Source organism: Dendropsophus ebraccatus, chromosome 1 (genome assembly GCF_027789765.1).
Source record: "Dendropsophus ebraccatus isolate aDenEbr1 chromosome 1, aDenEbr1.pat, whole genome shotgun sequence".
Lineage (NCBI taxonomy): Eukaryota > Metazoa > Chordata > Amphibia > Anura > Hylidae > Dendropsophus > Dendropsophus ebraccatus.
In genome coordinates this window covers 180,603,316-180,630,954 of record NC_091454.1, presented here as the reverse complement: position 1 = coordinate 180,630,954, position 27,639 = coordinate 180,603,316, and the positions used below count along the sequence as shown (strand labels likewise).

At 42.4% G+C, this 27,639-nt stretch overlaps 1 protein-coding gene across 1 annotated transcript in view; it reads right to left on the bottom strand.

The window, feature by feature from the left end:
* Window positions 1-25,416, bottom strand: part of CERS3 (ceramide synthase 3) — a 112,065-nt gene extending 86,649 nt beyond the window's left edge. Inside the window, exons 1-2 of the mRNA XM_069985238.1 lie at window positions 25,302-25,416; window positions 1,296-1,344 (exon numbers count right to left, since the gene is read on the bottom strand). The gene's annotated coding sequence lies outside the window, so the exon portion shown is untranslated. The remainder of the gene's footprint in view (window positions 1-1,295; window positions 1,345-25,301) is intronic.
* Window positions 25,417-27,639: the final 2,223 nt, after the last annotated feature.

Sequence of the window (27,639 nt, the reverse complement as noted above, 5' to 3'; positions counted from 1 at the left end):
CTTAAACCAAGTTACAATTTTGTAAAACTGTGTGGTCTTCTTGCAAAATGCTCTCAATCCAAGTTACTCTTAAACCAAGGTACCACTGTACATGAATCACTTGTGCTTTCAAAAGCCTGTGCTAGACATATACAATTGGGTGCCACCAATTTTAAGAAAGAAATATACTGAATAAGGCTGGGTCCACACTATGTTTTTGCAAAAAAAAAAACAAAAAACAAAAAAAAAAGATGAAAAACGGATGGAAAAAAACGGATGCATTTGTGTGCACCCGTTTTTATCCGTTTTCCATTGACTTCAATTATAAAAAAAAAACAGATCAAAACGCATCCTTTTTTTAATGTACACAAAAGTAAGGTCAGCTACGTTTTTGTGCATGTTATAAAAAACAGATGCGTTTTGATCTTTTTTTTTTTTAATAATGGAATTCAATGGAAAAACGGATAAAAACGGGTGCACACAACTGACTCTGTTTTTTCCATCCGGTTTTTATCCGTTTTTTTTGCAAAAACGTATTGTAGACCCAGCATTAAAATTATCCGATTGGCTTGACATTGGCTTCCTTAAAGTTAATTAGTCATAGTCACATGTTAGAAGTTTGTAAAGGTGGGGTTTCAAGTGATGAGACCCCTATCGATCGATCGGTAAAGTGAAAGGGTATAAACGCATTGCCACATACATAGCAGCAGATATTAAAGTGAACCCTTTGAAGAATACTACAATGAGTTGCTCCTTACCCTAAATAGCTGCTTACAAAAATAGAGATAGCTACTCATTAGTAAATATACGGAGGGTTAATGTTCTATGAGTATCTCTTCTATTTTGCAATCCACAGGTAGGTGAAAGTAAAACGCAGCGTCCAAGGTTCAAGTTAAAATGTAGGTTAACAATCTGTGTCTGTGGCAGCTGAGCCAGCACTGTGGGATTGTGTAATTCATCCAGCTGGTTAAAGCCAAGTCTGAGGGGGTTGCGATAGAAACCTTTCACATACATTACGAGATTTATTCCACAACATTCAGCAGAGAAAGCAAAGTCAAGGAGCAGAGCCAGAAGTGGAAATTGCACTAGACTTCAGCTAGAGTCTGCCAGGATCAGCCCAAGTGTAAAGAATAATAATAGTGAATGGTAGGAGAGTCTTTCAGCAGAGGTGGTGCTGGCGCGTACAGTAGGAAATGAGAAGAACTTGGGTTAAGCTTGTGGATCAAATATCATCTGCTGTTCTGCATTCACTTGGAAATAAAATGCCCCTTTTGGAATAAAGGCTTGTATATGAATGGACATGGGGAATGACTTACTTTTTTCCTTCATGAGCCTCCTTCTCCTGCCTTGACTAGCTTCCCGGCTCTGCAAACACAAAGGGAAAATACACATCAGGTCAGCTTTGTTCCTGTATTATCAATGTATCTGCAAATCAGTAACTCTGCTTAGTAACCATTGGTCGTAGATGATTAAATTGTCAGGGAGAAGAATGCACTTACAGAATGGGCAGAGCATCCACACAAAGACAAGCTGTTTGAAGGTCATGTAGGTGCAGCTCTAATGTGTATCCAAAACTGTAGCCTTACCCTCCTAATTTACATGATGTGAGCAGAACAAACTCTAAAATACCACATTTTTCCCATACTTTTTTCCCATCGGTTTACAGCTAGTTTGATATTATATCCATATTTATTATTGATGTAAAGTTAAAGGGGTACTCTAGAAGAAATTATATTATACAGAATTATACATGTGTGTAAATTATTTCTGTTTAGAAAACACAAGCCTTCCAGTACTTATCAGCTGCTTTGTGTCCTGCAGGGATGGGTGTATTCTTTCCAGTCTGACACACTGCTCTCTGTTGCCCCTATGTCCAGAGCAGCAGCAAATCACCATAGAAAACCTCTCCTGTTCTGGACAGTTCCTGTCACAGACAGAAGTGTCAGCAGAGAGCAGACTGGAATGAATACACCACTTCCTGCAGGACATACAGCATCAACAGTATCAACACTTTTTTTTTTTTTACAAATCTTTATAATTTTCTGACACCAGTTCATTTAAAAAAAAAAAAAAAATCAAGTGCAATATTCTTCTGTTGGGCCTTTTCATCTAAAAAGTCAACTTTTTGAATTTTTCATTTTGAGTTGCAAAATGCGTCCAAAAACAAAGTGCGTGAAACAAGTGACCATTTATTTCTTACATCAAGTGAACATACAGGCAATAGTTATCCCAATATCAAATTCTTTTCTTAAAAATAAAATCTGTGGTTGCTTGCTATGGTCCACAATAGCGATGTTTCTTGTAGACAAGTCTTTCAAAACTCCTTGTCTGCAATGATTCTTGATAAAAAAAAAAAAAAAAAAGTGCTACCAAAAAATGTGTGATGTGACCTGGCTGCTGACAAGATCTTGGGTGATCTATGTGTGGCATAACCAAAGTCACCATATAGCACTAGCTTTAGGGAGCAATTCATATTTTGCAACTTTTTCAACCCATATTCTCCTTTTCTCCAGTTTTCTAAACTGAGCAAAACTCATCATATTGTATGATAATTTGCCTATGCCTTTAAGGGTGCCTTTACACACACCGGATCCGCTGTGGATCCAGTGTCAGTTCATCCTTATGAGAATACATTGACATCCCGGCATGTTAGTTAACCCCCCCGGCGGCCGGAGCATACATTACCTCCTCCCCGCTCCGGCTTGCTTCAGGGATTCCTGGCATCTGCTCGTCCTGCTCAGCCAATCAGTGCTCTATCCCACCGCAGCCACTGATTGGCTGAGCAGGACATCCTACCGAGAAACAAGCTGGAGCGGGGAGGAGGTGATGTGTGACGGCACCCTTAATGTACTTTTCTATCATATGAATTTTACGAGATATATTAAGTCGACTGGAGTTGCACAAAGACTTTGCAACTTTAAAAAAAAAGTTGCATATAATAAGAGCACAATAAACCAGCCTGGATCCAGCCAACATGGAAGCTCCCATCAAAGCTGAGATGACCCAATTCTGATATGCATTACATGACGGCATAGTAATTACAACATCACCAAAGTGCCACAAAGATCTCTGCTCTATGGTCACATGTAAATCAGCAATATGGGTAACATAGTGTGAAACAGATGCAAAGGATAAAATGCGCTCTCTACTGACTGACCTAACAAGCAACTTTTACTCTAAAGGCCCTTTTACATTGTCCGATTAACAAGGAACGTTGCTAGAAACACTAATTTGGCCAATAATAGGCCTGTGTAAAAGTGTCATTGATCATCCAAGGAAAAAGAAAAAGGGGGTAATATTTATCGGTATTGGCTACACAGGTAAACAGGGGATGTGGAGACGATAGCAATTTATTAAAATGGCCGCACAAACGATACATGTGGCCCGACTGCACTATTAATTATGCCTTTTAAAGGTACTGATCTCGCTCATTTGCATCCTTGAACAACCCTATATTGGGCCATGTAAAAGGACCCTAAGGCCTCATTCACACGTCTCATAAATCGTGCATTCCATCTCTTAGACTTTAGGGCCCATTGAACTCTATGGGTCTGTTCAGACCGTCATTCTGTGCTGCGACCTGTAACATGATCCGTGCTGCAAAAAAATAGGACATGCCCTAGTGCAGAGGCAGATTGAGGCACGGACTGCTCAATAGAAATCTATGGGATCCATGTTTTTCACATGATTTCACGGATGCCCATGTCACTAAGACCTGTCATGTCACTTGCGAACTGTCCCATGCATCCCCACAGTGCCCCCAACCCCCCCCCCCCCCAACCTGGCAGAGCATCCCCATAGATGAGTGCCACCCTGACCTGGCAGAGGGGCATCCCCATAGATGAGCCCCCGACCTTGCAGAGCATCCACACAGAGTAATAAAGTAACGCAAGTCTCATCTGAATCGGCATAATCATTTGTCACTCATGCCCTGGGAAGCCGGGAGAATGAACACCCGGAGACTACCCTGATTCAGATGAGACCTGAGTTCCTCTGTGGGGTCTTCCTACACACCATGCGACTGCCGGGGGAGGAGAAGGTGGGGGGGCACACTCCCCAGATAAGGCTTTTCTGTGTCCACGTGCTCTTATCTAGTAGATGAGAGTACTGCCCTCCTCAGATACAAGGAGTAAAGAGGAGGGGTGAACACACAATGAGCTCCTTTCCCCCTGATAAGGGTTGGTGTTGCCATGAACCAGCTCCATTTTTGGCCTACAATAACTTTTGAATGTTAATGCCTGCTTTGTAGTGTTGGAAGCATCTGAGGTGCTCTAGTCCAGTGTTTACAGACAAATAGTGCAGAAGATATGCATCTCACAAGACTCCTTCAGCTTGTCGGCTGGACATACACTCAATATAAACATTCCTTACACCATAGGTATTCCATGCTACCACAGACGGCCCTAGCAGGTTAACATTTATAGAGACCCCAGGTCTATTTCCTTAAGTTTTCTATTTACTTAAAGGCCAGCTTAAAGATCGAATGGCAATAAAATAAATGGAGCGTCAGTACACGGCTTACTTGTGCGGCTAACACTCCACTTGTTCTCTATGGGGCATCATAACATTGTGAAGCTCAGCATCCAGCAATATTTGGAACCCCCCAAAGAATTAATGGAGTACGGGGTATGCATGCTGCAGCTTGATTCGCTCTGGGGACAAGCAGTCATTCCCCCACCTCTATTCTGTGGTTTAGGATTACTTTGCATCTCGGGATAATTCCTTTAAATTAATAGCTGAAAATATGTGCAATAGAGAAGCCTATCTGTAGGTGACACAGAGATAGTAATTGCACCAGGACCTGGTGCCTGAAGGGGGGCTTTTTAAGCCTACCGTTCCTCCAATCATGGTAGAGTGATTTGGTAGCTGCTACATAAATATCAACACATTACATGGATTATTGTACCCACCCCTCATAAATGGTATATACAAAACCCAATTCTTCTTAATATGAAATGACAGTAAGATATAGATTCCTGCTTGTACAGCCTTCGCCATTATATATACTGTGGTGCGATCTGCAAAGTAACCTGCTGATGGACAGTGTGGTTATGGTTGAGGGTTGTGTTTTATTGATGAGATGTGCTGTAACATTATGGACCTAAAAAACACAAGTAATTTAAATCTGGCCATAAATGTGAGAATAATTATTAATAGGCTTCTACTAAACGGAAAAGGAGTGAAAAGATAGGCCTTAGGACCCTATTACACAGAGGGATAATCTGTGGAATCCGACTGATTCGTCAGATTATCGCTCCATGTAATAAAGACAACAATTAGCGGATGATAAGGATCGGCTTATTGTGTCTTTTGGTCCTGTCTAAAAATCACTGGTGAAAGTGTAGAGAAAAAAATAAAGCTACACTTTACCTCTCCACGTTCCCCAGTGTTCTTCTTGCTTCTCCTGGCTCACTGCAGCCACTGCTGAAGCTGTCTTTGAAATGAAGGGCTGCTCAGCCAATCACTGGCTGAAGCTGTGTTCCATCTTGGCCAGTGATTGGCTTAGCGGCTTCTCACTTCAGAGACATCTTAGAAGTGCCAGTAGCGGCTGGGGGGGGAGAAGCCTGGAAGATGTACTGTAGATTATCGGACCCTTAGCTATTGACTCCACAACCCAGCTGTTTACCCCTCAGATGTCATGCTTAATCCTGACACATACCACCTAGGTGGTTACACAACCAAAACTTTTTTTAAAAGTCTTTTTCCTTACATATTTTTTATCATAGAAAGAAATAGAAACAGTAAAAAAAACAACAACACATAATTTGTATTGCCACATCTATAATGAGCCTACCAACACTAATATGCCATTTATCCTGCAAAGTATATACTATAAAGAAAAAAAAGCCATATGTCACCCAAAAACATACCAATAAAAACTACAAATTGTCCCTAGAAAAAAATAAAAAACACCCATAGAGCTCAGTCAATGCAAATGAGATGTCCCACCACGGGTGTTACTTGTCTTTGCACCCCTCGCAAAAGCCTGTACTTCAAAGTAGTAGTGGTGATGAAGTTTTACCACTAGATGTCGCTAGTATGTATATTGTATGCTTAAGTATTGCACAGCTGTAGGTAACTAAAGGGTTATTGTTTCATTGATTTGTGCACCAATGGGAGCTTTTTCTCTTCTCTACCCATCTTCTTTCTCCTTTCTTCTCTTGCACTCTCTTCTCACCTCCTCACAGCACATATTACATATGCTGTAGGAAGTTTTCACATGGTGAGAGAAAGTGTAGCCACACTTAGTAAGTCTTACTCTGGTTTCTGTAGAAGAAGGACGCACGCCATAAAAGTCCCTAAAGCAGTCAAGTTGGGTCCTGGCTTATGCCAGGTCCCCAGTTAGAGGACAAGTCCAGTGTAGTCTGAGGTGTGGTAGTGGACGCACACACATGGGACGCAAGAACACTCTTTTCTTGAACGCAACACTTCTACACACTATGCAGTGCTAAGTACTCTCAGAGAGGACAAGTGAGACATCATCCCAGCCCACACCGTAAACAAGTTTAAAGGTGCAGGACAGTATCTTGAAGAAAGAGGAACTGATCCGGATAGAGCAAAGTTGCTAGAAGCCTATGTACTTGTTACCAGAAAATTCAGACCACTCTGCTCATCCCAGGTAACAAGGTCTGGGGCTTGTGTCACCCTCTAGGCTGGATCGCCTGACACTGGTCCACAATAGTGGTGCAAAGACCAAGGAGTCAAAACACGGGCACAAGTATTCTCTCTACTCAAGTATTCTACTTATTCTACTTCTAAAGTTCCGGCAGAGCACAGCACTACTTTAGGTTGGTACTCTCTCGACATCCTCCTCTATACTTCTATGAACTTACTCTACTTCTCAGCATACAACCAAGCAAGCACGGCTATTCTACCTCTTAACCCTTTCTGGACCGTCTAATTTTCATTTTTGCGTTTTCATTTTTTCCTCCTTGTGCTTAAAAGGCCATAGCAGTTGCATTTTTACACCTACAGACCCACATGGCCCTTATTTTTTGCATCACTAATTGTACTTTGCAATGACAGGCTGAATTTTTGCATAAAATATGCTGCGAAACTAGAAAAAAAATTATATGTGCGGTGAAATTGAAAAAAAAACCACAATTCTTTTTCTTTGGGGGGGGAGGGAATTCGTTTTTACGCAGTCTGTCCTATGGAAAAACTGACATGTTATATATGTTCCTTAAGTGGTTACGATTACAACGATATGTAATATGTATAACTTTTATTTTTTTTGATGGCTTGTAAAAAATTCAAACCATTGTTAACATATATATGTTACTTAAAATCGCTCTATTCCCAGGCTTATAGTGCTTTTATCCTTTGGTCTATGGGGGTTTGTGAGGTGTCCTTTTTTGCGCTTACGCCATTTACCGTGCGAGATGAGAAATGTGATTAATTAATAGTTTGGGCGATTACGCACGCGGCGATACCAAACATGTTTATTTATTTATTTATTTTTATTTATAACATGGAAAAAGGGGGGTGATTCTGACTTTTATTAGGGAGGGGGCTTTTTATTGATAATAATAATTTTTTTTTCTTTAACACTTATACTAGAAGCCCCCCTGGGGGACTTCTAGTATATGCACACTGATCTCTCATAGAGATCTATGCTCTATAGGATGTACAGCATAGATTGATAAGATCAGTGAGGCTGCAGCAGCCAAAAGCAATAGAATGGCGATCCGGGACCAGCGCCATTATGGCGCAGGGCCCCGACCGGCACCAGACGCGTAGATCGCTCCTCCTTGACAATGTTGCTACAAGCCTACGTACTCGCAGCGCAGGTGTAACCAGGTAACTTGGCCACCTTGCTCAACTCAGGTAACAAGGTCTGGGGCTTGTGCCACCCCAGGAGGACAGGTCACCCGGCACTGTAGGGCAACAGATGGTACAGCAACAACACAGGTTGAAACACGGGCACAAGTAGTCTTCTATTTCCAAGTTTTCTTCAGTATTCTACTTCTTTTTCTAAAGTTCCGACAGAGCACACTTCTACCCTGGGTTGGGATGCTCTGCACAAACTCCTCTCTACTACTCTGAACTCTCAGCACAAACTCCTCTCTACAGCTCTAAACCTACTTTTTTTCTCAGCACGCAACCAAGTCAGCACAGCTCTTCTGCTCCAAAAGCTTTTAACGCAGATTGTGTCTAGTCAAGTCAGAAGTCTATTGTCAGCTACTGTATTAAGTATTCTTGAAGTAAAGAAGATTTTATTCATGGTAACAGGACTCAGTGATTATTGTTCTGGCACCTGCACAGTAGTTACACCATCCTTGGGTCATCTCCCCTTTCTGTGGGTGGCGGTACTGACAGTCCGGGTGGGTCATAACTCCACTTTGGACCACCGTCATAAGTACCCAAGGGACCCCATCACAGCGCGACAGGTCACAGACCACAGGGGAAAGAGTACCGGAACTGGTGTCCCGACAGCATAACACCTGGCTTAGCTATATCTCGACCACCCACTACACTAGTGGAGTCACACAGCCCCATCTAGCAAGTGACCAGTCGCACCTCATGTAGTACACCACACAAAAACTAGTAAAACATTACAAAAACTATATGAAATTGGTATGGACATAATAGTAGCCCTAAAATACAGTGAACATATTATTCATACTGCACAGTGAATGTCTTAAAAGTAAATTCTGATAAGAGCGGCAAAACTCTGTAAAATATAAAACAGCTTAGGCTGGGTTCACACTAAGTATATTTCAGTTACTATTGTGGTCCTCATATTGCAACCAAAACCAGGAGTGGATTGTAAACACAGAAAGGTCTGTTAACACAATGTTGAAACTGAGTGGATGGCCGCCATATAACAGTAAATAACGGCCATTATTTCAATATAACAGCCGTTTTAAAATAACAGCAAATATTTGCCATTAAATGGCGGCCATCCACTCAATTTCAACATTGTGTGAACAGATCCTTTCTGTGTTTTCAATCCACTCCTGGTTTTGGTTGCAATATGAGGACCACAATACTGACTGAAATATACGTAGTGTGAACCCAGCCTATGAGAAAAAATTAAAAAATGATGACCACTGGAACTCAGAAGAGATAAAATTGGTTCTTAAAGTGAATGATGATGGTAAGGAGGAAACTGTCGGAAAGTGATCTTTACAGAACAGGAAGAATTTTCTTTATCAGGAATATATTATAGTTAGTAAAAGTTAGATATTAAAACTTGCTTTAACCCCTTAAGGTCAAAGCCTATTTTCGTTTTTGCGCTTTTGCTTATTCCATTTTAAGTTTAAAAGTCCATAGCGCTTGCATTTTTTCACCTAGAGACGTATATGAGCGCTTATTTTTTGCGAAACCAATTGTACTTTGCAATGACAGGCATTATTTTTCCATAACATATGCTGCGAAACCGGAAAAAAAAATCATTTGCGCTGTCAAATTGAAAAAAAAACGAATTTGTTTTGATTTCGGGGAGTTTTGCATTTACGCCGTCCGTCCTATGGTAAAACTGACTTGTTATGCATGTTCTTCAAGTCGTTACGATTACTATGATATATAACATGTATAACTTATATTGTATCGGATGGCCTGTAAAAAATTCAAACCATTGTTAACAAATATACGTTCTATACGTTGGTCTATGGGGCTGTGTGAGGTGTCAGTTTTTGCGCCATGATGTGTTCTTTCTATCGGTACCTTGATTGCGCATATACGACTTTTTGATCGTTTTTTATTACATTTTTTCTGGATTTGATGCGACCAAAAATGCGCAATTTTGCACTTTGGAATTTTTTTGCGCTGACGCCGTTTACCGTGCGAGATCAGGAATGTGATTAATTAATAGTTCGGGCGATTACGCGCGCGGTGATACTAAATATGTTTATTTATTTATTTATTAATTTATATTTATAAAATGGGAAAAGGGGGGTGATTTGGACTTTTATTAGGGGAGGGGATTTTTTATTAATAAAAACACTTTTTTACTTTTTTTACTGTAACTAGAAGTCCCCCTGGGGGACTTGTATATAGACAGCACTGATCTCTCATAGAGATCAATGCTGTGTATATACACAGCAAAGATCGATTAGATCGGTCATAGATTACTATGGCCTGCTGCAGGCCATAGCAATCTTTAGCCGAGCCGGGATCAGCGTCATTCCGACGCTGAGGCCCGGCACGGGCAGAAGAACGGATCTCCCCCCCGCGATCGCATCGCGGGGGGGGGAGATCCGTCCCACTAGACACCAGGGACGTGCGGCGCAGTGCCTCTAAATGCAGCTGTCAGGTTTGACAGCTGCACTTAGAGGCTTAATTAGCCGGCGCGGCAACGGGACCCGCGCCGGCTAATAGAGGCACTGCCCGGCTGCATGTGTCAGCCGGGATCAGCGCCGTTCAGAGCGGGGTCCCGGCGGGACCCCGCTCTGAACACCCCGAGCGGCACCATGACGTATCAGATACGTCATGGGTCGCTAAGGGGTTAAAGAGGCACTGTCACGAAAAAAAAAAAAAAGATTGACATGTCAGAGTCTATGGGGCACATGTCTTCACAGTGACACAAAGTGGGAAGAGGATGAAGTCTTCCTGCTCATTCATTTGATCATTCATATCTCCCTGTAGTTTTTTTTTCATGACAGGTACACTTTAAACAATAAATCATTTTCTGATGACACATTCCCTTTAAATAAAATCTTCATTAGAAAACTTTTTGTGAGGCTTTATTCAACTTTAATTTGACTATTAGGGGATTACAGAGGTTTGGCACACAGGCATCATAGACAGTGATCTATGATGAACAGAAGAGATCTGTGTACAAGTGCGGTGTTCCACCATGGGTGTTACTGGTTTATACACCCCTCGCAAAAGCCTGTACTCAAAGTAAAAGTGATAATAAAGTTATACCTAAGGTTTGCCACTAGATGTCGCTACTATTTGTATACAGTACAGACCAAAAGTTTGGACACACCTTCTTATTTAAACAGTTTTCTATATTTTAATGACTATGAAAATTGTAGATTCACACTGAAGGCATCAAAACTATGAATTTACACATGTGGAATTATATACAGTACAAAAAGTGTGAAACAACGGCAAATATGTCTTATATTCTAGGTTCTTCAAAGTAGCCACCTTTTGCTTTGATTACTGCTTTGCACACTCTTGGCATTCTTTTGATGAGCTTCAAGAGGTAATCACCTGAAATGGTCTTCCAACAGTCTTGAAGGAGTTCCCAGAGATGCTTAGCACTTGTTGGCCCTTTTGCCTTCACTCTGCAGTCCAGCTCACCCCAAACCTCGATTGGGTTCAGGTCTGGTGACTGTGGAGGCCAGGTCATCTGGTGTAGCACCCCATCACTCTCCATCTTGGTCAAATAGCCCTTACACAACCTGGAGGTGTTGAAAAATGAATGATGGTCCAGCTAAACTCAAACTAGATGGAATAGCATGCCGCTTCAATCTACAATTTCATAGTCATACAGAAAACTCTTTGAATGAGAAGGTTTGTCCAAACTTTTAGTCTGTACTGTATGTCCTTATATATTGCACAGCTGTAGTACACAAGAGGTTATTGTTTATTGGTAATCTGCGAACCAATAAGAGCTATTTTTTGTTCTCCACCTATCTCTATTCTCTTTTCTTTCTCTACACTTTCTTCTCCACCATTTACTGGAGGTATTACATACCCTGTAGAAAGTTGTCACATGGGAGAGGAAGTGTTAGTGAGTCTTAGTGAAGCCTTGGTAAAGAGAGGACGCATGACAAAACGGTCCCTGCTGTAGTCCAGCTGGGCCCTGGTTCTGCCAGGTCCCCCCACTTGTAGTCTAGTCTAGTGTGTGGTAGTGGACAGATGTATGGGAAGCACGAAGACTTTTTTCTTCTGCAAAGCAACACACATCTCTAACAGTGCAGGACAGTATCCTGAAACAAGAGGAACTAATGAAAGTTGCTACAAGCCTACGTACAGGTGTAACCAGGTAACTTGGCCACATTGCTCAACTCAGGTAACAAGGTCTGGGGCTTGTGTCACCCCAGGAGGACGGGTCACCCGGAACTGTAGGGCAACAGATGGTACAGCAACAACACAAGTCGAAACACGGGCACAAGTAGTCTTCTATTTTCAAGTATTCTTCAGTATTCTACTTCTTCTAAAGTTCCGACAGAGCACACTTCTACCCTGGGTTGGGATGCTCTGCACAAACTCCTCTCTACTACTCTGAACTCTCAGCACAAACTCCTCTCTACTGCTCTAAACTCTTCTCTTCTTCTCAGCATGCAACCAAGTCAGCACAGCTCTTCTGCTCCAAAAGCTCTTAACGCAGATTGTGTCTAGTCAAGTCAGAAGTCTATTGTCAGCTACTGTATTAAGTATTCTTGAAGTAAAGAAGATTTTATTCATGGCAACAGGACTCAGTGATTATTGTTCCGGCACCTACACAGTAGTTACACCATCCTTGGGTCATCTCCCCTTTCTGTGGGTGGCAGTAAAGACAGCCCGGGTGGGTCATAACTCCACTTTGGACCACCGTCATAAGTACCCAAGGGACCCCCTCACAGCGCGACAAGTCACAGACCACAGGGGAAAGAGTATAGCCAGCCTTTCTAAAACAAAAGCAGGCGTGCCCCCACACCTGTGTGCCCAACCGGCACTGGCGTCACGACAAAACAAAAATAGCATTAGTGTAGAGTGACGAGCTTGGCCTAATCAGACCTGCGCTGCAAAAGTGCATGGTAAGGACTGGCAGAGCAAGCAGGCCATTATCCAGCCCATGGTTGTAGCTTAGGAGAAAATGGTTGGGGAAAGAGGCAGAGAGAGGTGTTGCAGGCCTAGGGCACGTCAGCTCTAGGTTGTGTCCCTTTAACCACCATACTTAGGACTCAAAGCCCTTGGCTAATTGGATTTTTAGCAGTAGCATAGCTGCCATGGAGGCAGACCACGCTACTGCTAGGGGGCCCATGTGGCAGGTACGTGGCAGAATGTGGTCTGTCTTCATGGTAGCTAGGGCTCACAGCACCCATTGGCAGGGCTTCCAGCCCTGCCAGTCCCTCTTGTGGCAGGAGGCAGCATTGCACTTCCAGCCACCAAAGGCCCCACCCATGTACATACTTACATGACCCAGTGCAGTCTCTTAGCGTTCCTTTCTCCCAGCTCCCCAGCACTAGGGATGAGGGAGAACGGTATGTTAGGGGACAACGTCGGGTCATGTGAGTATCGGGGGGGGGGGGGGGGGGCACGTACAGTTTCTTGCTGTGGGTCTTCATGAATCCTAGCTAGGCACATTATACAGTGTAAAGTTTGGTCTGAAATAACCTTTCAAGGTCACAGTTAACACCTCAGTCTGAAACAAAGGATAAAGCAAATCCCTTCATGTGTCACTGTGTTGTTGTATAGTACTGACACTCCTACTCTCTTCTATGGAATGAAGGTCAAACTAGTAAGTTCTGGCTAGTGACCATAACTAGAAGATTATTACCCCCAACACCGATCACAGAGGAGCTCTAAAGTATTTTCTATATGATATATGAGGAAAATTGGACGTGACAGTACATTACTTGTTTACAACAGATTCCATGACACAGTTGTGAACAGAGCCATATCTAGTTACTACTTTAGGGCCTTATAACATATAGGGGTACATTTATGAAGTCCGGCGTTTTTTACGTCGGGCTTACAAATGTCCCCGCGGAGCTCAGGGGATTTATGTAGAGGCGCATTGCCAGCTCTGCGTGCAGCCGCACCCCTCGTAAGCCCCTTCTCCGCCCCACTGGCGAAGGTGGCGCAGATGGGGCAGATTGGTAAGTGAGTGGCAATCTAACAGATCAGCCCTCGCTTAGGGCCCTAATCGTTCAGATTATCGTTAAATTGTTCGAATCTAAACGATAATCGTTCGGTTGAAATACTGTTAACGATTAACGACCGAACGAGAAATCGTTGATCGCTTTATAAGACCTGGACCTATTTTTATCGTTGCTCGTTCGCAAAACGTTCGCATTGAATAAGACGTTGTTCGGTCGTTCGCAGTAGATACGAACGCAATAGCGAATAAATAGCAAAGGAAAAATTATCGCAAATACGATCATAAGTAACGATTATCGTTCCATGGAAATGAGTTAGCGTTTTCAGGTCTTTCGCAATAGCGATCGTTTGAGATCGTTAATCGTTAACGATTATGCGAACGATAATCGTCCGGTGGAATAGGGCCCTTACAGTGTGGGCTTATCAGGTTTTTGATTTTGATCCCTGATCTTGATCTTGAACTCCTGAAGGTATGGGCCATAAAGGTTTATACAAGTTAAAGAGGTGTTCCGGCCAGTCTGCCAGGGCTGCAGGGGGACATGTCGGTAATGTATACTTACCTGTCCCCTCGTCGCTGCTGGATTCCAGGCTTTGCGCTCTGCACCGCTTCCTGTGTTTTCATAACATACAATGACATTGTACTCCCGATGGTTGCTCAGGATAGACTCTGTACTGAGTGGCTGTTTCCTATGGGAGTGCAATGTCATTGGATGTTCTGAAAACACAAGCAGTGGTGCAGGGTGGGAAGCTTAGGAACCAGCAGCGGCAGGGGAATGAAACAGGTAAGTATACATTACTGACATGTCCCCGCAGCAGTAGCAGCCTGGACAACCTCTTTAGTCTTACATATAACTTTTAGGATGAGTCACAACTACGGGTATTTAAGATATAGTATAGAATACAGGAGCAGATATTTTTTTAAATGTTCTTGTAATCCTATCAAAGAACAGCTAAAGTAGTGGATGACAGGGAACAATTGGCTACATAGACAGCAAAGATCTGGATAAGATAAACTTTAGGTTTGCTGTACACGCAGTTTCCATAACTAAATCCCCTTTGCTGATCATCAGCAAGGAGCATTGCTAGAAACGCTGCTTTGACCAGTAATTGACCAATGTAAAAGTGACAGTGATAAGCTGAGGAGGATAAGCTGAACATCTTCCTGTGTAAACAGGGGATGTCTGGCCGATAGTTATATATTTCAATGGCCTGTTCACTCAATTGATCTTGCCTTCGGAAGGCACTGCAAACAAGCGCTGATTAACTAAATTAGCTTGCGTCCTCGGGCTGTGTAAAAGGACCCTAATACGGCATGTCCTAACCCTTTGCTGTGGTTCATTTACATTTTAACCTACAAGTAATAAAATTCCCAAATGAGAAAGAGCAGTGTTATAAACAGCATGTAGGAGACTCTACAGCAGCAAATTGAGTCCATGTGGCTTTATAGTATGGAACAACAGGTAATATCTCTGCAATCTATCATCTGATTGAATATGTGACAGGTACAATGAATGACATGCAAAGGTTGCGTCTGGCCCCATAGAAGTCCATGTGTATTGTATTACAGCTGTGCCATAACGGCCATATTCACAAGGTTTCACTTACTGTCATCTAGTTGACTTGTCAAACTGACATTTTCAACCCTCATTATTATCAATAATCACTTATTCATAATGGGCTTTTAGGACTACAAATGTAGCTGTAATAGCATGTTATTTAATAAGAAGAACATACCAGTTCTGTACATAACATATAGTATAAGATGACAGAAGTAAATATAAGCCATAGAGAGCTTTGAATCCCATGTACCTTATATAGTTAGATGTGAGAATTATTTATGACTGTTACTAGAGGATGCATAATAAAGACTGATTTATAGAGTCCTAGAGTTCAATGAGATTCCATAAATAGGAATTCGGTAGTAAATCATCATTGTGTTAGGACAAGCTCACACGAGGCCTTTCTTTGCATTTACATTGTGTTCTACAGGCTTTTCTTTGCATGTTTTTCTTCTTTGCATATAGGCAAATTAGAAAAACCAAATACATTTTCCAGAAAAAATAGTGATATGATATGAAGCAAGGAATGACGATCTATAATAGAGGGAATCTGTCATGTTGAACAAGCATTCTGACTTTCCTATTATAGAGCAGCAGAGGTTGTTGGATGACATTCAGTCTTAATTCGTTGAAATCTATGCCTATTCTGTCCCTAGAAGTCCAGTGGGTGGTGCTTTATACTGATTGACAGCTGTCTCTATATGCACACTCATGAAGAGAAGGTATCAATCATGTTGAGACCCCCCCTCTCCCCACTGGGCTCCTAATCACATCATATGCAGAGATATACAAATACTGTATATGACTGTACATAGCTCCTCCTGCTCTATAACATGATGTAGGTAGATTGGAGTGCACCTTCATGGTGACAGGTTCCTTTTAATGCAGAATATATAGTTATTATAGTGGAGTTTGCCCTGAATAGATGAATGAGCAAGCGCTCACTGATCGCTCAGTTCTGCCCTGCATAAAAATCATTGGCCGTACATCTCCCTATATAATACAGTGGGGGCCATGGACCAGGCTGTCTGCGGCACAGGCTTCGGAGGTCCACGAAAGGATTTCGTTCTGAGTCCTGGCTGGCGGCAGCAGGTGGCAATGGGCAGCCTTACTTTCAGGGGCGCTTTACTTTCAGGGGGGTGCCTTACTTTTGGGGAGATGCCTTACTTTAGGCTAGAGGGTGTTTTATTTTGAGGGAAACACGGTAGGAGAAATAAATAAAACAAAGCTCATATAAGGTGTATGAATATCTCCTGACTGTCCAAAGAAAAATGATATTGATGGAGCTAGGAATCAGGACCCCTTTGTTCTAGGAGAGGTAAGCTGCAGCCAGAGCTCTTTGGCTGCAGCTTAACCCTCCCTATAAAAAACACAGGACTGCTCAGCTCTATGGGGAGGAAAGGGGCTGGATGGGAGAAATAACCGACAACTGGACGAGTGTTCAGCCTTCAGTTATTGAAGGTATATGAGGATCTTTAGTAACGAGTACCAATCAGTGAGATCACCACTTGTTTACTATGCACATCGGGCCATGTAATACGCCACATATTCTCACCTTTATGGCAGAGCATTCACCAGATCAGATACTGTACAGGAGATGGGGAAACATGAAAGGATCATTGGTAGCAGACATTACAGTGCAGATCTCCTAGGGATATGTGTTGTGCTGTGTAATTCTTGAAGGAAGCCTGCTCACACTGTGACGTTAACCTGTCAGGGCAGGTTTCATACTGCCTGCGTGTTAGAACCTCCATCTAATCCTACTTCAAAGCCAGGCACAGAGTTTATAACTCCAGACCGGGGCGCCTCGCTTCTCATTCTGGTTTTGTGTTTTAATTGGGAACATGACATCATTTGTGTCATAAGGAGCTGAAAACCGCTCTGATGTAAAATCCACACACCGTCCTGGCATCAAAGGATTATGCCTGCTTCTTTTTATTAAGAAGTCCCTCATCGTACAGTGTAAGAAGTACAATGACTTCCATACTTTGCAAAGACGGGTAAAGTGTTGCTATTACACGCAGCGGCAGCGAGAAGTGCGGGGGGCTGCCTGGGTGATCACTAGATCGTCCGGGCAGCCCATAGAGGATAGTGGCTGAAAGACAAACGACTGCAACGATCAGCTGACATCGTTCATGTCTGCTTATCCTTGTCTTCTATTACATGGGACAATTATTGGCCGTAACGGCCGGTAATCGTTCCGTGTAATAGGGCCTTAAAGCAAGTTTGCAATTTACATTCATTATTTTTTTTTAGTTATCATGGAAAACACAGCCCTTCCTATGTTTGGACTTTTCAAAGAGTCTAAGCACAGGAAGCCCTGTGTATATCCCAGGCCATCTGAGCACTCACAGATAGAAGGACACATTGACTCTCTGTACTGGCTGGAATTCCTGTGTTCCTCCTTTTTATAACAGCACAAGACTAAAAATCTGCCTTCAGGAGACTGGACCTGGATACAAGTAAGTATAGCTTTGTTTTACTTTACAGCATGATAGCAATAAAAAAAATGAATATAAATTGCAAACTTGCTTTAAATCACATCTACTTTAGGTTAAGATTTTAAAAGTTATAATGACAGGTACACATTAAGTTGTATGGCCGATTTGTTGCAAGAATATCTGAAATTGAGAAAGATCAGTCAGATCTGGGGTCAGTAGTAAACCACTTTCACACTTGATCAGTCTTTTCTCTCCATGTATCCAAAAACATAGAAAATGTGCAAATCTTTTCATAATAGTTTTTGTCCTGGTTTGGATAACAAATATTCATCCAAAATACCAACCAGAATACTACAGTGTGTAATTGGCCTAATAAAAATACTGATTCATGGGCCATTTAGGGTTCTAACAACAGTTATTAGCACAATCCAGCCAGCCAGTCGATTTAATCTGGCATAGGATTATAATGTAGGACATAACAACGGTAAATGATCTAATAAGGCAGTGCAAAAGGGGTTACAGGATTCAGGTTTTCGATGTAGAGAAAAAGGTACATTGTGATGTACAGTAATGGTGCCCAAAGAGAAAGGGTAAGGGTCCTATTAGACAAAGTGATTTTTAACGATTATCGATTAACGATAAACAATCGCAAACGGGATTGTTAATCGTTAACCTGAAATCATTCACCATATTACTAGGGATGCACGATGCACCGAAATATCGATAATACTATCGATATTTCGGGCAAAAAAACGGTTCGATACCAGGATTTCCTGGTATCGAAACTTTAAGTTAAGCTGAGAACACGGTGGGCGGCTAGCTGAGCGCCGGCCGTGTTCTCTATGTGCCTCCCCCTGCCCCCTGCAGTCTCCTCCTCTGCTCTCCCTCCCTCCGCTCCCATTGGCGCCAATTTCATATTTTTAAGTATATCATATATTTAAGTATATAGATGCCGCTGTCACACTGACAGCGGCATCTGACCCCTCCTGAGCCCGCTCCATATACAGCGGGGGTCGGCTACTGTGTGTAACAGACCCTTGCTGCTGGTGTCTCTCTGATAACAGAGTCCGGCTCCGCCAGACTCTGTTATCAGAGAGATGATTTATGCAGAGGAGCCGGAGCTGCACGGAGGAGAGCGGCTGGAGAGGGAGAGCGGGAGAGGAGGACGGAGGAGAAGGCTGGAGGGAGAGCGGGAGGTCCGGGAGAGAGGAGTACGGAGAGGGAGAGCGGGATGTCCGGGAGAGGAGCCGGAGCTGCACAGAGGAGAGCGGCTGAAGAGGGAGAGCGGGAGGTCACGGAGAGAGGAGGACGGAGAAGGCTGGAGGTGGGGAGGATGAAGAGGGAGAGCGGGGGTCTGTGAGATCCGGGAGAGGAGGCCGGGGGAAGTGCAGCACATGTGAGGATCCAGCAGGTGGGGGAGGTGGCCGGGGCTGAGAGGAGCAGATAAGATCGGCTGTAGTGTGTGGGATCCTGTGTAACCTCCTCTTCTCTTCCTCCGCAATCTTGGTAACTGGTGCAGCAGAGCTAGTTTAGTGATGGGTGGTGCAGCAGAGCTGTCTTAGTGGTGGGTGGTGCAGCAGAGCTGTCTTAGTGATGGGTGGTGCAGCAGAGCTGTCTTAGTGGTGGGTGGTGCAGCAGAGCTGTCTTAGTGGTGGGTGGTGCAGCAGAGCTGTCTTATCGCTTGGTATAGCAGAGCTGTCTCAGTGATGGGTGGTGCAGCAGAGCTGTCTTAGTGATGGGTGGTGCAGCAGAGCTGTCTCAGTGATGGGTGGTGCAGCAGAGCTGTCTTAGTGATGGGTGGTGCAGCAGAGCTGTCTTATCGCTTGGTATAGCAGAGCTGTCTCAGTGATGGGTGGTGCAGCAAAGCTGTCTTAGTGATGGGTGGTGCAGCAGAGCTGCCTTATCGCTTGGTATAGCAGAGCTGTTTTAGTGATGGGTGGTGCAGCAGAGCTGTCTTATCGCTTGGTATAGCAGAGCTGTTTTAGTGATGGGTGGTGCAGCAGAGCTGTCTTATCGCTTGGTATAGTAGAGCTGTTTTAGTGATGGGTGGTGCAGCAGAGCTGTCTTATCGCTTGGTATAGCAGAGCTGTTTTAGTGATCAGGCTATTTGGAAGAGCAGAATTGTATTAATGATAATGACTAGTGACTATATTTCTACCCCTGTGTTTTTTTTTTTTTTGTTTTTTTTTATACTTTACTAAGTATCGAACCGGTATTGAGTATCGAAATAAAAAAGTTAGTATCGGTATCGAACTCAAAATTTTGGTATCGTGACATCACTCCATATTACACAGAACTATAGTCGTTAGTTACCATTGTTACTACAATCGTTTACTCTATCTGATCCCAGCAAAAGAAAGAACGATGTGGAATTACACTGAATGATTAGTTAAAGAATGCGGAATTACAGCAAACGATTAACAACGATTTTAGGGTCAGATCTAAATGAATGATCAACGACACACAAACAATTTTCCAGTTGTCACCTGCAATCACACTGAACGATTATCGTTCAAATTCAAATGATATAACAATTTTCCGTGTCCCGTGTAATAGGGCCCTAAGACTTCTCTGGCACTGCTTATGTCGCCATGAACAAAGGGGTCAGCTAGTTGAAATTCAACGTGCCCAATCCTCTCAACTGACATCATCTGAGTCAGGAGGCCTTCATACACATTGGACAGTCAGTCCTGCCTGGTCTTAAAGGAGTTATCTAGGATTAGATAAAAACACAGCTACTTTCTTGCAAAAACAGCACCACCCCTGTCCTCAGGTTGTGTGCGGTATTACAATTCAGTTCTATTCACTTCAATGGAGCTGAGCTGCAGAACCACATCCAAACTGAGAACAAGGGTGATGCTGCTTCTGGAAGAAAGCAGCTATATTTTCCTAATCCTGGATAACCCCCTTTAAGTTAAGTTACCCCATTTAAGTGCCATCTTCTGTGGTTAAAGTACATTTTCTGACTCCAGGCTATGACTGCTATCTCTTCAGGCAACATAGCAGGTAATTTAGGGTACTATTACACTGGCCGACCAGTTTACTAATAACTGTAAACAAGTGCCAATCTGCTAGATTACTGCTCGTTTAGCGCTCGTTTACTGGGCCTATTACCCGATAATCGTTTAACAAGGGCTGCAAGGACATTGTTACCGCACAGCTGTTACACGTAGCGATGCGCAGTCGGCGCCCGACACTTATAGGTCCAAACCTATATCAACGATCAGCCGATGATTGTGGTCATCGGCTGACTGTTGTCTCTATTCCACGGAGCGATAATGGGCCGAATCGGATCGATTCGGCCGATTATTGCTCCGTGGAACAGGCACCTTAGAATTGCTGTCTCTAATCATAACTTTGCTTTTTCAGGAAATATTAGGCAAAGTCTGTAAAAACAATAGTTTTACAACTAGACAATGGGACAGGTGTATATAAATATTGTCAAGATCTCCCACTGGCCAGACATCCTCTATTTACACAGCACACCCTGATCAGCAGTGTGCTGCTAGAGGTGGAATTGGCCGGCTCACTGGAGCTTAAAGGGGTAGTGCACCAAAAAATGTTTTCTTTCAAATCAACTGCTGCCATGAAGTGCCAGAGATTTGTAATTTACTTCTATTAAAAAATCTCAAGCCTTCCAGTACTTATCAGCTGCTGTGTGTCCAGCAGGAAGTGGTGTTTTCTTTCCTGTCTGACACAGTGCTCTCTGTTGCCTCCTCTGTCCATGTCAGGAACTGTCTAGAGAAGGAGCAAATCCCCATAGAAAACTTCTCCTGCTCTCCAGACTGGAAATAATACCACTTCCTGCTGGGCACACAGCAGCTGATAAGTACTGGAAGGCTTGAGATTTTTTAATAGAAGTAAATTACAAATCTCTGGCACTTTATGGCAGAGGTTGATTTGAAAGAAAAAATTGTTTGGTGCACTACCCCTTTAACTCTTTCAGCACCACAGGTTACTCAGTTTTACAGTAAATATTTAATGTGTTACGTGTGAAATCAATGCTGAATTGATTTTTAATGTATTTCCCTTCCTTAAATTGCCTGTCATCAGGAACACTGATTCATGGTTCATCCCATAATTTCTTGAGAAGATTAATTATATTGCATTCAGCAAAATGTTAGGAAATCCCCTCCCCCTCCTGCTCGCCTACATCGCAGCATTATTTGGCAATTACATGTTTCTAACCACAGAGGAACTTCCGGACCAGATTTTAGTATCACAACATCCACAAAATAAAAGAATAATAGAATAATGGATCAGGTATATCTTAATAGGAAATTCTGATTATCATGGGAAACTGGAACTCCCCCCTAATCTCAGATTTCCTGATGAGAAAAGTGTCTAGACGCTTTGGTACTGGTTGCATCCTGGATAACTTTTCACATAATTCTAGGGTACTTACAGGGTATCATGTACCTAAAGACTTAATGGCTGCTTAGCTTACAATTTCAGCTAAATAATGGTCACTGCTTTATAATTAATGTGTAAGAATTAAGTATTCCATTTATTTGTATTGTTAAAGGGAACCCATCACACTGAAAAATGCAGTCTAGTCTTATAGCTTTGTGGGAAAAGTTCCAGGATGGAAGTATCTGCTTATTCTGGGCTAAGTAGTCAAGTGGGTGGTCCTAATGAGTGATTAACAGCTATTTCTGCATAAGTGTGCATGTAGAAAACAATCACTGAATAGGACCGCCCACTTGACTAATTAAAGAGAACCTGCTGACAGTTAACAGCTCTAGCGGACACTAAAGCTGTCAGTCATTGGTTAAAGGTAGTGCTGGGGTTTCAGGGAAAGAGCCCCCTTCTCTTACTGCAAATTTCTGCAACGTGGCCATATCTGCAGACTGTCTGCTATTGTGCTCAAAGCTACACATAAGAAAGCATCTTCAATGTCCTTTCATACCATATCATGCCTCATTGCCTCCCATCTGTGTATATATATTTGCTGTCATTGCTGCGTATACAGGCAATATTAGACCTTGTCATACGGCAATATCTATCTAGCACCATTTGGTATTTACCTTGTCGCATTGCGATATCTCGATACCTCCTTAGTACCGTTTTGTATCAGTCTAGCTAGCGCTGTTCCCATACATGCTCACCTATAGGTAGGACCCGCTGCTATGGTTCCCTGATGAGTCCAGACCCACTAGCTGTGGGAAACATGTTGGAAGAGGAACTTTTTGAATTGATTGTATACATTTGTATTGCTAGCACATAGGTAAACAGAACACGTGGTGCTGGTTTAATACTCTTTTTGTCATTTTTTTCATCACTTTTGGCTGTGTTGTCTGCGGTGAGTCTGTCGTGACTCCATAAAGCCCCTATTACATAGGGCGACATAAAGGAGCAAACGAGCGCTGTCAGTGCACGTTTGCTCCTCGTTCCCGGCTCACTGCCGCTACCATTACACACAGCGGCAGCGAGCTGGTGAGTACAGGGGAGGCCACGGAGAGGAGTGGGGGGGCTGTCCAGTTGATTGCTAGATCGTCCGGCAGTCCATAGGAGATATCAGCGGTCTGCTGCCGCCGCTCCTGTTCCGCTGGGCGTCGGCAGCAGATCGTTGCTTTATGAGTCGTTTGTCTTTCAACATGTTGAAAGACAAACGACTGCAACGATCAGCCAACATCGATCACGGAACAATTATCGGCCGTAACAGCCGATATCGGCCAAATACGGCTGATAATCGTTCTGTGTAATAGGGCCTTTAGTTGCACGACACAAGAACCTCATATATGTTGTGGTTCCTGGAGATCCCACTCATATTGTTTGTAAATGACATAAGTAAATGCTAAATTACATAAGTTAATGCTAATACAGGCTGTATCACCGACGTGAGAGGTTCATTTTAGAATATGTTTCTGAGACAACTGGTAATAAACAGTCCACACAATTACAGATCTAGCCTGCTTAAAGGGGTTGTTCACCACCAATTGTTTTATTTCAAATCAACTGGTGCCATAAAGTGCAAGAGATTTGTAATTTACTTCTAAAAAAAAAAATCTCAAGTCTTCTAGTACTTATCAGCTGCTGTATGTCCTGCAGGAAGTAGTATTCTTTCCAGTCTGGAGAAGAGGAAAAGGTTTTCTATGGGAATTTGCTACTGCTCTGAACAGTTCTTGACACAGACAATATGCCAGACTGGAAAGAATACACCACTTGCTGCAGGATATAATGCAGCTGATAAGTACTGGAGTTTTTTTAATAGAAGTAAATTACAAATCTCCGACACCAGTTGATTTGGAAGAATTTTTCTTTTTTTTAGTGAACTATCGCTTTAAAGTTAATGTCCACTTTTTAAATAAGTTTTTTTAGGTCCATTGTGCTAAATAATTTCCTAACTTATGTTTACAGCAGTTGCTTCCCTCCATTTCCATAAGTTAAAATTATATAAACCTAACTGGCTGTAGCCACCACTAGGTGGGGCTCAGGGGCTTACTGCATACTGTATTATTACTGAGGGCAATGTATGAACAGTCTGCATCGTTATTTGTTCCACTTATCATAATTTTGCAATCTAGTTCTTACGGGAATGTCTACTGCTTGTTAAATCTGAGACAGATTTACCATCAGTAGACACTCCCGTAAGAACTAGATTTCAGAATTATAAGTGGGACAAATAACAATGCAGCTCAGATCAACAAATGATGTGCAATATGACCAATAATAGCTATGTTGTTACCAAAATATGGAACAATAGGCTCCCAGAATGGCTGCGGCTGCTAAAAGGCCTCCTTGCCTGTCAATCACACCAGAAAGCTGTGACTAGTCACAGTCTAGATGACTAGTTCACAGCTATCCCTCTGACTTGTGGGCGTGATTCAAATGCATTTTACCGGACAAGAAGTCTAAGGAGCCCGGTACCCCCGCCACCACAGGAGAGCCGGCTGTGTGGTGCAGCCCTTCTGGGAGCCCAATCAGCACAAATTTGCTGATTGGCTCCCTTTAATCTAAGATGCCAAAATATTAAGATGCAATAAAACCAATAGAATTAGCTGAAAAGTATCTGTGTTTTAGTGTTTATAAGGCTGCTGGTTATATTGATGTCGTCCTGATATTTTTTTTTACTGTATGATGAGTTGTAAACAATGATTAATTGTGGCACACATTGCATATCCATGGAAAATAAATCATTTGTATAATTGTGATTATTTATTACGTAATTGATTATTTTACAATGATCTAGGGATAAGTAAAGCAGCAGTGGATTTGTTATATTTATGTAGCACATTACACTATTTTTCATGCTGATAAATTATATTCTGTTCAGTTATTCTTGTATGGCAGACACAATGGTATGAGAGCTCTGTTTTATACGAGACAATGTTAGACCTATAACCACCTTTACTGCATCACAAAGTGATCAGGACCATCTTGTGACTGAGCCCCATGGATACGAATGCAGCAGCCAACTCATAAAACTCAGCAAGGCTGTCAGTGACAGCGCAGGTCTAGTAAGATGTTAGTCTATAGGTTACGTCTCTTTTAAATAACATCATGAATATATCCTACTGTATGTAGGCCCACTCAGAAGTGTTCAAACAATTCTTACCTGTGTAGTGTTGGGCTGGTGGGGTCAGGGCACGGCCGCCACAGCTTGGGGGGAACAGGTCAGATGTAGAAGAGTGCAAGGAAGAACAGGCAAACACCTCTAAGACCTGAACGCAGGTGAAAATTCCCATGTCAAGTGAACACACCCTTATCGTCTGACAGTCCCGCCCTATGGCTCTGTACTGGCTGGAAGGCTTGAAATTATACAGCACTCAATATAAAAAATGATAAAGGTGGGGCAAACCTAGGAAGCTGGATGCGATATATCAATGAGGCACTGAAACCAGCTGAGATACCTGCTCATAAATGTCAATGTTAGAATAAGGGCAGGAAACAGATGTAATACAATTAGTTTCCATGTGAAATGTGTCCTCTGGCATTTGGATGTTGTATTTGGTGGATAACAATATACACTGGTTTGTACATATCACATTCTACATAAAAGATGGAAAACTTTTTTATAACGGTGAAAAAAAGGCGTCTCCATTTAAAGCATTCTTGCCATTGGGAAAAATTTGTAAACTTCATAAAGACCTTAATGGTCGAAACATCGCAGTTTTCTTTGCACTCAGATGTGCAAAAAAAACCTTGAAATTGTTTATTCCACTTTGGATGCTGTTGGACTCTTTAACCCCTTAACCCTTTAAGGACGGGGCCAATTTTTGTTTTTGCATTTTCGTTTTTTCCTCCTTGTGTTTAAAAGGCCATAGCGCTTGCATTTTTCCACCTAGAAACCCACATGAGCCCTTATTTTTTGCGTCACTAATTGTACTTTGCAATGACAGGCTGAATTTTTGCATAAAGTATACTGCGAAACCAGGAAAAAATTCGAAGTGTGGTGAAATTAAAAAAAACCCCACATTTCTTTTATTTGGGGGGAATGTGTTTTTACGCCATTCGCCTTGGGGTAAAACTGACTTGTTATGCATGTTGCTCAAGTCGTTACGATTGCTATGATATATAACATGTATAACTTATATTGTATCGGATGGCCTGTAAAAAATTCAAACCATTGTTAACAAATATACGTTCCTTAAAATCGCTCCATTCCCAGGCTTATAGCGCTTTTATCCTTTGGTCTATGGGGCTGTGTCAGGTGTCATTTTTTGCACCATGATGTTTACTTTCTATTGGTACCTTGATTGCGCATGTACGACTTTTTGAACGCTTTTTATTAAATTTTTTCTGGATTTGATGCGATCAAAAATGCGCATTTTTGCACTTTAGGATTTTTTTGTGCTGAAACATCGCAGTTTTCTTTGCACTCAGATGTGCAAAAAAAACCTTGAAATTGTTTATTCCACTTTGGATGCTGTTGGACTCTTTAACCCCTTAACCCTTTAAGGACGGGGCCAATTTTTGTTTTTGCATTTTCGTTTTTTCCTCCTTGTGTTTAAAAGGCCATAGCGCTTGCATTTTTCCACCTAGAAACCCACATGAGCCCTTATTTTTTGCGTCACTAATTGTACTTTGCAATGACAGGCTGAATTTTTGCATAAAGTATACTGCGAAACCAGGAAAAAATTCAAAGTGTGGTGAAATTGAAAAAAACCCCCACATTTCTTTTATTTGGGGGGAATGTGTTTTTACGCCATTCGCCCTGGGGTAAAACTGACTTGTTATGCATGTTCCTCAAGTCGTTACGATTACTATGATATATAACATGTATAACTTATATTGTATCGGATGGCCTGTAAAAAATTCAAACCATTGTTAACAAATATATGTTCCTTAAAATCGCTCCATTCCCAGGCTTATAGCGCTTTTATCCTTTGGTCTATGGGGCTGTGTCAGGTGTCATTTTTTGCACCATGATGTTTACTTTCTATCGGTACCTTGATTGCGCATGTACGACTTTTCGAACGCTTTTTATAAAAATTTTTCTGGATTTGATGCGATCAAAAATGCGCAATTTTGCACTTTAGGATTTTTTTGTGCTGACGCCGTTTACCGTGCGAGATCAGGAATGTGATTAATTAATAGTTCGGGCGATTATGCACGCGGCGATAGCAAACATGTTTATTTATTTATTTGTTTACTTTTATTTAAAACATGGGAAAGGGGGGCGATTCACACTTTTATTAGGGGAGGGGGCTTTTTACTAATAACAATAGTATTTTTTTTTTTTTACACCCTGGGGGACTTCTAGTATATACACTTTGATCTCTCATTGAGATCTTTGCTGTATAGTTATATCGGCACTCCTTTGCTTTTGGCTGCTGCAGCCGAAAACAAACGAGTGCCGAGCCGGGGTCGGCGCCATCTTGGAGCGGACCCCGGCCGGCAGCAGGTACAGCGATCGCCCCCCACTAGACACCAGGGAAGTGCTGCAGCCGGTA